Source organism: Scylla paramamosain, chromosome 5 (genome assembly GCF_035594125.1).
Source record: "Scylla paramamosain isolate STU-SP2022 chromosome 5, ASM3559412v1, whole genome shotgun sequence".
NCBI classification, from domain to species: Eukaryota; Metazoa; Arthropoda; class Malacostraca; order Decapoda; family Portunidae; genus Scylla; species Scylla paramamosain.
Window position 1 is genome coordinate 10,621,692 of NC_087155.1, and position 10,000 is coordinate 10,631,691.

General features: G+C 40.9%; 1 long non-coding RNA gene across 1 annotated transcript in view; it reads left to right on the forward strand.

The window, feature by feature from the left end:
- The first annotated feature begins 8,494 nt into the window (after positions 1–8,494).
- Positions 8,495–10,000, forward strand: part of LOC135100302 (uncharacterized) — a 150,508-nt gene continuing 149,002 nt past the window's right edge. The window contains exon 1 of the long non-coding RNA XR_010268595.1: positions 8,495–8,618. This is a non-coding gene — a long non-coding RNA (uncharacterized LOC135100302). The remainder of the gene's footprint in view (positions 8,619–10,000) is intronic.

The window sequence follows — 10,000 nt, forward strand, 5'->3', positions numbered from 1 at the left end:
AGATCACAGTCGTGAACACTGAAAAAGGGACACTGAGAGGAAGAATTGTCGACCTAACCCTTACTACTATTCGAGGCTCTCACTCCCATAATCGTAGACGTTAAGTCACCACAAGTATTGCGAGGACCAGAAGCTGTGTTTGGATCCTTTCTCTTCAGTAAGGGGCGGGGCAGATTGGCTGGTACTCATTGTCTTGGACGCTTCCCAGTGGAGCAACACGAACATATGGTGTGGTGTCCAAAGTTGATACTTTATTGCCTTCCAGATTTGAACGTCGTCCCTTGATACAGTAAATCACAGGAATGCAGAAAGGCTCAGGAGAGTAGCCTGATTTAGACTTCAGTAGTAGAAGATAATGGTGATAGTTATGACTGAAAGATTTAGACTTCAGTAGCAGAGGATAATGGTGATAGTTATGGCTGAAAATGTTTGGGAACTTGTTTTGGGGGCAGGTCGTATTTCATAGCGGTACTCATACTGACAGCCTTCCTCACCTTCTGCCCCTATGCACAAATTCGAACAAGCGAATAGTATGGACAAATAGACAATACACATCGTCATGTGTGTTTATCATTTTTCATCCAACAAGCACATTTAGAGGAATGTTTAGGAAGTACCTGCTCTTATGTCACATCATGCATTTTTATCACCAAACTGGCAGGTCCATAAAAGTTGGGCCTTCATCATCGCGACGAAGCTCATTCCTGGTGCAGCATCAGTACATCATATTGCTCGATTCTACACGCTGCTGGAACTCTGTATTCATTTGTTTGCTGATATTACAATATCCTTTCAGTACTACATCGAGTACATAATAGTATTCGTTTATCGCAGATGAAGTAATAAAAAAATACAAAAAAAATACTATTTGTTTGCTTTTATTTATATCTTCAATGATTCATCTATATTAGTAACGAAGGCTTCGCAGCGGCGGCTCGTGTCCCAGTGTATGACAGTTTGTATGAACATTTCAACTTCCAAACTGCGACGAGCGTGTTTGCGGTCTAGCAGTATTACTTACCACACGCTTAACTCGCTGTGACTAGAGAAACTTTTTAGTTGGTATCGTATCTAGCTCCAGGTATGTGGTGTGTGTGTGTGTGTGTGTGTGTGTGTGTGTGTGTGTGTGTGTGTTATTTAAACCAGGAGACGTTGCCTTCATGATATAAAGTCTGTTGAAAAAAAAATAATAATTGCATGAATAGATAGCCATATATCTGCCGTTATAGTGGCGAAGTATTCCAGGTAGTGTGTAGAGACGTGGAGGGGCGCAGAGGGGTTATCACTGGCCATCACCATGTACGTATTTGGACCTTTTCTTGAGTTATTAACACCAGGATCAGTCGAGGTTGCTTTGTGAACTGATATCTCTGCCTCCATCACATAACATTTGAAAATCACACACACACACACACACACACACACACACAGGAGGAGGCAGGCAGTAGGCACCTGCCGAAACGATACTTACTCCCAGTGAGGTCTAAAGATCAGGGGGGTGCTGTGAACTTATCATTAAACCCACCTGTGACCTCACTGAACGTTTCCCTTTGCATCTCACAACACAAGAGGGCAGTCACAGCCTGCCCTCTAAAGACAACTCTCTTCCTCCACACAAAACTAGAAGCACCTTATAACACACACACCCTTCACTCAAAATTTCAAAATTCATGGCGACTCCTATACCAGCTTCTGAGTCCCCATCTGGGGAGGGGACTACAAATGACCCCAGGTCGCACTGGCCTTCTGATGACGATCCTAAGTGTCTTGACACTCTCCTCAACTTTTTCTTCATTAACTTCTGCAACATTCGTGGTCTAAGATCTAATTTTCAATTTGTAGAACACCACTTCTCCTCTTCTAAACCTCATCTTCTTTTCCTCACTGAAACTCAGGTGTCTGAGGCAACTGACAGTAGCCCCTTTTCTGTTCTCTCCTACTTTCTCTATCCTCATTTTCGATCCAAAGCTGGATGTTGCGTTTATGTGCGCAACGACTTAACTTGCTCTCGTGCCCACGCTCTTGAATGGTTTTCCACCATCTGGCTACGACTACAGAGTCACTCTCAAACTAAATTTATCTGTGCTGTATACCTCTCACCTAACTCCTCTGACTATAAGAAATTCTTTGACTACTTAACTTCCAAAGTGGAGCTTATTATGACTCTCTTCCCTTTTGCAGAGATCTCCATTCTTGGAGATTTCATTGTTCACCACCAGCTTTTGCTTTCCTCTTCCTTCACTGACCATCCAGGTGAACTAGCCTTCAACTTTGCTATCCCCCACGACCAAGAGCAATTGGTGCAACAACCTACTCCTTCCTGACTGTCTTGGAGATACGCCCAACATTGTTGACCTTTTCCTGACCTCTAATCCTTCTGCTTATGCTGTCATACTCTCTTCTCCGTTGGGCTCCTCCGACCACAATCTCATATCTGTATCTTGTCTTATCGCTCCAATCCCTCCTCATGATCCCCCTAAGCGAAGGTGCCTCTGACGTTTTGCCCCTGCTACTTGGGGGGACCTGAGGAGGTATTTTGCTGATATTCCTTGGAATGACTACTGCTTCCATGTCAGAGACTCATCTTTGTGTGCTGAAAGCATAACAGAGGTGATAGTGTCTGGCATGGAGGCGTACATTCCTCACTTTTTTCTCGATCTGAACCTTCCAAACTTAAGTTTAACACAGCTTGTTCTCGTGCTATACATGATAGAGAAGAGGGCCACAAAAGGTACTTAAGCCTTCCATCACCATAATCTCATGCACTTTATATTTCTGCCCGGAACCATGCCAAGTCTGTTCTCCAACTAGCCAAAAACTCCTTCATTAACAGAAAGTATCAAAATCTTTCAAAATCTAACTCCCCTCGTGAGTTCTGGTAGCTAGCCAAAAATATCTCCAATAACTTTGCTTCTTTTTCTTTCCCTCCTTTATTTCAACCAGATGGCACCACTGCTATCACATGTATTTCTAAAGCTGAACTCTTCGCTCAAGCCTTTGCTAAAAACTCTACCTTGGACGATTCTGGGCTTGTTCCTCCCTCTCCTCCACCCTCTGACTACTTCATGCTACCTATTAAAATTATTCTCAATGATGTTTTCCATGCCCTAGCTGGCCTAAACCCTCGGAAGGCTTATGGACCTGATGGGGTCCCTCCTATTGTTCTCCGAAAGTGTGCCTCCTTGCTTGCACCTTGCCTAGTCAAACTCTTTTAGCTCTGTCTCTCAACATCTACCTTTCCTTCTTGCTGGAAGTTTGCCAGCATTCAGCCTGTTCCTTAAAAGGGTGACCGTTCTAAATCCTAATTGCTTTAATTTCCTGCCTATCTAAAGTTTTTGAATCTATCCTCATTAGGAAGATTCTGAAACATCTATCACTTCACAACCTTCTATCTGATCGCCAGTATGGGTTCCGTCAAGGCCGCTCTACTGGTGATCATCTGGCTTTCCTTACTGAGTCTTGGTCATCCTCTTTTAGAGATTTTGGTGAGACTGTTGCCTTGGACATATCAAAAGCTTTTGATAGAGTCTGGCACAAAGTTTTGGTTTCCGAACTACCCTCCTACGGCTTCTATCCTTCTCTCTGTAACTTGATCTCAAGTTTCCTTTCTGACCGTTCTATTCCTGGTGTGGTAGACGGTCACTGTTCTTCTCTTAAATCTATTAACAGTGGTGTTCCTCAGGGTTTTGTCCTGTCACCCACTATTCTTATTATTCATCAATGACCTTCTAAACCAAACTTGTCCTATCCACTCCTACGCTGATGATACCACCCTGCACCTTTCCACGTCTTTTCATAGACGTCCAACCCTTCAGGAAGTAAACATTTCACGCAGGGAAGCCACAGAACGCCTGACTTCTGATCTTTCTAAAATTTCTGATTGGGGCAGAGCAAACTTAGTATTGTCCAATGCCTCATAAACTCAGTTCCTCCAAATATCAACTCAACACAACCTTCCAGACAACTATCTCCTCTTCTTCAATGACACTCAGCTATCCCCCTCTTCTACACTGAACATCCTCGGTCTTTCCTTTACTTATTTCCTTTACGTAGTAGTAGTAGTAATTAGCAGAAGTAGTAGTAGTAGCAGTAGTAGTAGTAGTACTCTCACCCCTATTCTGTCCACCTCTCTAATGCAAGAGTTAACCAGTATTCTCAATCATTCATCCCTTTCTCTGGTAAACTCTGGAACTCCCTGCCTGCTTTTGTATTTCCACCTTCCTATGACTTGAATTCCTTCAAGAGGGAGGTTTGAAGATACTTATCCTTCAATTTTTTGCTACCGCTTTGGACCCTTTCCTGGGACTGGCATCTGAGTGACTTTTTTTTTTTTTTATTGGGTTTTTGTTGCCCTTGGCCAGTGTCCCTCCTACATAAACACACACACACACACACACACACACACACACACACACACACACACACACACACACACACACACACACACCCTACATCGTCTTGTTTTCAGTTATTATAAAGTATTGGATTTTGTTCACGTTTACACGACACAGCATAAGTCTGTTACATGTAAATTTAGAGGAAAGATTTGTTATAGGCGCTGGAAGTCTGTTAACGTATGCACCATTCTTTTTTATAAAACCTATTTATAATGGCAGGTAAACTGACAATTAAATCTGTTGTAAAAATTAAATAATAATAATAATAATAATAATAATAACAATAATAAGAACAATAATAATAATAATAATAATAATAATAATAATAATAATAATAATAATAATAATAATAATAATAATAATAGTGTGTGTGTGTGTGTGTGTGTGTGTGTCTGTGTGTGTGTGGTCATTTCACTGCAATTCCTGTCGGCTAAAAAGATAACGGAATTTTTTAATTTTTTTAATTACACTGGCAAAATTTTTCCCATATAACACACATGGTTTAGTAAGTCAAAATTATTTTTAAATTATTTCGTAGCATTGCGAAGCTTTATCACTCTCAGCTGGCAAAATTCTGAAGAACAGAATTAAGTAATCTTCTCTTAGATGATCCCATTCTTTAACTGAAAAACCAAGACTTAAGAGGCACCGGACAAGTAAGTTCATCCATTTTTCTTATTAGTTCCTAAATAAGCGGTTAGAGAAAAATGTACGATTGATATACCGTATATATATATATATATATATATATATATATATATATATATATATATATATATATATATATATATATATATATATATATATATATATATATATATATATATATATATATATATATATATATACAATGCATTAAAAAACAAAAATCACAGCTGCTACAGCTATAGTAGGTAGAAAAAAAGAAAGAAAATAGCATAATCATTATACCGCTTACAAAAAGTTAATAGTAAAAGGATGATTCAAAATAATTTACATGTACGAATGACACATGATACTCTTCAAGAGGTTAGAATGTTAACTGCTTGCCAACTGTGATTCAGGGCATAAAAGGAAGACAGAGTTGAGAAAACTAAAGTGGAAAACCTAAACATCACAGACCGGCGGAGCGTGCTTCTTACCTATCACCTGAGAAAAAAACACATTGATAATGAAGGCACATTTTTTACTTTATAACTGCGGTAAGGATGAAGAATCTTGCAGAAGGAAACTCCTACAGATACTTCGGATTCTAAGAAACAAAGTAAAAAGGGAATAAACTGAGCTTTAGTTAAGGGAGTCTTTACGCTGCAACGGTGCCTGTGAGGTTCGGAACACCACCTGCCACCAGCTTCGCCTATAGCATAACGAGTGTGAGAACATGAAAATGTAGATGATACATGTAGTAGTAGTAGTAGTAGTAGTAGTAGTAGTAGCAGCAGCAGCAGCAGTAATAGTAGTAGTAGTAGTAGTAGTAGTAGTAGTAGTAGTAGTAGTAGTAGTAGTTTCAGTAGTAGTTGTAGAAAACGAAGTAATGACAGTGGAAGGAGGAAAAGCAACAGGAAGAGAAGAGGAGAGTGGTTAGCTGTCCCACGTGGTAGTTTCAGTGACCAAGTTCGAGTCCTGCCTGTAGAGGGCCATTTTTCAAGCTTTTGCCGAGTGGCAGAAAAATATGCAAATGCCTTCTATCAATTTGACCTATAACGCAGTGCAGTTCTGCGGAAAGAAGGGGAGGGATGTGTGAGGCATAAGCCTCTACAAAGGCATCACTCACAAAATATCATCCACCATGAGCGAGGACCGAACTATGTACATTATCCAAAATATGAAAGGGTGGTAATCTAAGCTTCAAGAGTTAGAACTGCAGAGCAATTGCTCAACATGAAAAAAAAAGTAATAGTACCAATTGCTATAGTTGTTGTGTAGTAGTAGAGTAGTAGTAGTAGTAGTAGTAGTAGGAGGAGGAGGAGGAGGAGGAGGAGGAGGGGGAGGTAAAGGAGGAGGAGGAGTGGGAGGAAAAGGGGGAGGAGGAGGAGGAGGAGGAGGAGGAGGAGGAGGAGGAGGACGAGGAGGATGAGGATGAGGATGAGAAGGCGGAGGAGGAGGAGGAGGAGGATCTGCAAAACTGCACTGCCTTCCTGCCTTTACACTGGCGCTGTGGGTGTTGTTGTAACCGTTGGTGGTTATTGTGCTAGAATATATTGTAAATTATTTCAAGCCAACACTGCATTATCATTATTACATTGACCATTGCAGTAATTGTGATAATGAAACGTCTCAGCACATTGACGATACATCTGAACACACTAACTATCTACAGTGAAGTGTGATAGTTCCAACCACCCCATATAAATGTGAGTACAGTTTCCGGAAGTGCAAAAGTGGCTCTCATTTGTCGGGGCTTCGTATCAGTGCATTAGTTAATTTATTTACTTTAACATGTAACTGTAAGCACGACATTTATGATCTTGTGAAATAACATGTTCGGCCGTGGTACGCTGAAGTGGAAGACAAAATAAATACACCTTAAAGTGATGGTGTGTAGCGGGACAGGGGCAGCGGCATGTCACGCTTGCTACTCGCTGGATTCACACTTGCACCAGTCATGCTGCAACTTTCGAAGTGTTATGCAGCAGCCAGCACACCGCCCTCGAATGTTTGCATTACTCCACCACTCACTCTCTCAGTCTCCGAGAGGGAGAGTGTGACACGCACACTTTCTTTCTTATAATATGTGTCCAGTTTCGTCTTGTGCTGAAGACTGTCCATCCCACCAGTGGCGCGCACCACCTCTCTTCACTGATGGGGTCGCCAACCCTACTAGTGTATCAATTCATTCGGTAAGTGGTACAAGCCTCTGAACGGATGACCAATGAAAGAAGTCCATTCATGCGCTCCAAGGCCAACAACAATCTTTGCTGGTGTCTGCTGCTGGTCTCAAGGCAGCTGTGTTTACCATCTCTTCTTCCCCTGAGGCCTGCCGCCCTGCACCACGCCCTCCATAGTGTCGTACTCCGTCACTGGGGAGCGGACTTTCAGGGAGATAACGTGGAACACGTCCTCCATGTGGGAGGCGATCTCCGTGTCCATCACCTCTATTTCGTGAAGCGCTTCTCTGTTCTTCTCTTTCGCCAGCCGCGCCCTCTTCCTGGCGGCGGCGCCAGACCTCCAGGCCAGGCATGTTTGAGGTTCAAGGCAGCGAACTCGGGCAGTGTTTACATGATGTGCTTCATCTGTTCTGTGTGTGCCACTTCCCTTACGGAGATGTCTTACCAAATAGAGATATTTTTACTTTCTTTCCGAAATATTTATGGTTACGTGAAATGTGCTCTCAAAGAGCAGTATCTTGTGTTCGAAAAACAGGAAGTTGCGTAATATACCATATAAAAATATCTTCTCCACAAAAGATATATTCATAATTAGATAATAAATTACAAATGCCACCATCATATATGTAAATGATAACATATCATTATACATCGTTTCGGATCCGTACGAAAAATTGCATGTCAAGAGCACTGAGTGAAGACAAGGAAGCTTTAGACTTTGCTCTTTCCTGCTGTGCATTCAATGTCTCATGGTGGTGTTATATACTATATATGTATGCTCTAGAATATTGATGACCTTTGGTTGATCACTTAATGCATTTCTTAATGTGTTCACCCTGTAATGCATTAGTGTTTGATACACATGTATGTAATGTCGCCAAGTATCTGTGCATATGAAAGTGAAACAACATCTTTTGAACCCTGTTGTCTCTTACAGAAAGGACATTATTTTATTTTCTGATGTGTTTTAACATAATGTATGTTATACTGTTTTGCATGTTTTGTAAGCAGCAAATGATTGTTAAAATTTCAGAATAATTGCTTTTGTATTTTTAATATGAATAAAATCTTAATATTATATCTTCAAGTCATTTGTTTACCTAATAAAGTACTAGAATAAAATTAGAATTATTGACGAAGGTATTTAAGAGGAAAGCTGGGAATATAAAAAATTAACCAGTCTCCCATTAACTCTACACGTTCTCCGCTAGTCTGTGGCCTGGCCTAAAGGTAGCAGCACCATCGCCAGATCGGAGCTTTACTTAAGGTTTCATGCTCCTCGAGACTTGAGCTTCCTTGGGTGACTGAACTGGTGGCCATTGTTGTTTTGGTGTCCGCGGTGGGCAAGGCGGTGCAGCTGCTTCGTAGACGGAAATAGGAAGTATTTCATCAAGTAGTAACGGGATTTTGACTGGTTAGTAATCACCTGATTGTGCTATATTGATGTGCATGAATTTGTTGTCATTACTTTTGGAGTAGTAAGTGAACCAGGGAATGGAGGCACCAAAGGCGTAGCAGCTGAGAACTAGATGATTAGTTCACGAAGGTTACCCATCTTGTGGACGTCTTAATTTCCATCGTATAACAACATTAAAGAGCATAAATTGTAGTCGAGGCAAGTAGAAAGCTTATCATCCTTGCTTGAGTTGTCGTACAGTACATCGCGCACCGTCAGAGTCACTTAAGCTTCCTACGTTACGCGGCGCCTCTGCTCGAGTTTATTTCTGCGCTCTCGCTGCCACGGACACAGCGGCTTCGAAACATCCACAGCCAAGGCTTGCTCATATTTGGTCCAATATTTTTCCTGTCAGATGCCTACGAGGCATTTCATTGTTATCATTTTGTTGCAGACGATGTAAAGTATGTAAAGATTATTTTAGGTAGGTCCTTTGATGAGACATGAGCTGTTGCTAGAAACTACCTCAAGATTTTCGTTGAAGGATATATATTAGATACATAAAATCAAGGAAATTCCTAATACTCTTAAAATATTGCATTGAAAGCCATGGAAGCTTCATTAAATACAAATATGATTCTATTTGATCCAACTTGTCAAAACATCCAAACATACATACGTACATGCTTCTTTTGGTACATCTACACACGGTGCACCAAAAAAGCAAATATGCAGCTTTTAAAACGTGGAAGTTAATACGGAATTATGTCAATTCACTAATAATCCTAGTATAGTACTACACGAGTCATTTTCTCTATTTGTTAATTTCAGTCTAGCTGACCCATCCCGACCCGTGAGCAGATTAGAAAAACAGGTGATTGGATTGCTTTCATTATAAGCCCTGTGATACGCTGAAAGATTCATTCCCTCCCGTCATAGATTCTTCATGTTCTGTATCTGCCTGGCTATTGTCAGTTATGGTTGAGTTTTATTCCTCGATACGCAGTTTCCTCATGGCTGTGATAACTAGGATGCTTTCCACGTTGTTTGCCACACGCCTCTCCCTTCCCTTTCACACTTCACAGCACGAAAATTCCATTTATTCTCATGTTACCAACACGACTTTCAGGTGTGCGAACCTAACCTCGTTTCCCTTATAACATATAAAGGATTTTGATCACATAAGCCCTAGGCTTATGTGAATGTGTGATTGTGTGGCATTCACCAGGAAAAACAGCGGTGTGTGGTATTGCCAACTTGATCCACCAAGCAACGAGTATTGCCGTAATTTTATCATTGAAGCGGAACTCTCATCTCCTCTTGAATGTGTGTGTGTGTGTGTGTGTGTGTGTGTGTGTTATAATAATAATAATGATAATAATAATAATAATCATTTATAA